Genomic DNA, 1,359 nt, shown 5'->3' on the forward strand with positions numbered 1-1,359 from the left:
GTAGAAATACAGTTAGGTATAGCAATTTGCATTGATACATTACTTTCATTTTACTTTTGTTGCTTTCCTTCGATCCAAGAAAACATGCTTATCGCGAAATAAAAATCAACCAAAATCAAACTGGTAAAAATAAAAAAATACAGATAATAGTTTTACATTAATAGAAGAATAATTAGGTTCAGACAACATTACTTGTCTCTTATTCGCAAATTTTTCGTGTGTGGTTTTCTCACTGGATCTGGAGATCTGGTGATCCCTAGCATCTTCAATGCTTCAAGTCCACAACAGCGACATCACCTGTATGTATAGAACACGAAATAATAAAATAATCAAATGTATTTAATTTAAACATCAACATACCTTTACATTTTTGCCGTATCTTATGCGAACATTTTTCGTGTGTGGTTTTCTCACGTGATCCCTAGCGTCTTCAACGCTTCAAGTCCAGAACAGCGGTATCACTTGTATGTTTAGAACAAGAAATAATAAAATAATCAAATGTATTTAATTTAAACACCAACATACATTTACATGTTTGCGGGGTTTTAAGCCATAATTATACCGTAATTTCCGTCTTGAGGACACATCATAACACTGAGGCACAAGCACGGTTTTTATATTTTGACTCATATTTATTTTTTGCATCGATTAATATGGATTTTTAATATTCTGAAGTTTTCGAAAAACACGTGATGCACGTAACCAGAGAAACATAGATAAAGACAAGCAGCAGTTGTCTCCTGCTCCAGTGTCAATCATGGAAAAGTGCTGAATTGTTACACCTCGAATATCACATCACTGATAAACCGATATTGACAAAATCTAAATTTTGTCTTGCTTAGAAAGACAGTATTCTAGTAACTAATAAATCTACAATCATATAGATAATTTAAAAAATCAAGATTTGTGTAATAGCACATAATAATTTGTTTATGCCAATAACCAATAAATTATAAGCTTTGCAGCTTTTCAGAAATTCTGAGAGCTTTGGCGTTACCGCCAAGCAGCACTGCGTGAAAGATGATTCTCATTGGTCCGCTCTCATTGTCACTCGGTGTACACACTAAGCGGGCAATTTGAATTTGTTATATGCATTTTAATTGTTTAAATTTCATAGGGTGGGAACTGTTAGCTCCGGATAAATTTATTTGAGTAATATAGAAATTTTATTATAATTGCCCAATAAAATTATAACGTTGACGCATTTAAAAAGAAAAGTTCATATAAACTCTCGTACTTGTACGTGCCCTTACTTTTCTGTTGCGGGCACGCAAAATTTATTTTCGATAAATTTTGTTAATTTGTTAATCAAAACACCATATTTTCAGTATTTCATAAGGGTCTCAGGTTTTAGTAGTA

At 32.5% G+C, this 1,359-nt stretch overlaps 1 long non-coding RNA gene across 1 annotated transcript; it reads right to left on the reverse strand.

Moving 5' to 3' along the window:
- Positions 1 to 207: 207 nt before the first annotated feature.
- LOC125503306 lies at positions 208 to 519 on the reverse strand. The gene is made up of 2 exons (XR_007280741.1): positions 361 to 519; positions 208 to 297 (listed from the first exon to the last, which is right to left on the reverse strand). It is a non-coding gene; the product is annotated as an uncharacterized LOC125503306 (long non-coding RNA).
- Positions 520 to 1,359: the final 840 nt, after the last annotated feature.

This window comes from Dendroctonus ponderosae, unplaced genomic scaffold, assembly GCF_020466585.1.
Source record: "Dendroctonus ponderosae isolate FM_Combo_2020 unplaced genomic scaffold, Dpon_F_20191213v2 Dpon_F_20191213_1845, whole genome shotgun sequence".
NCBI lineage: Eukaryota > Metazoa > Arthropoda > Insecta > Coleoptera > Curculionidae > Dendroctonus > Dendroctonus ponderosae.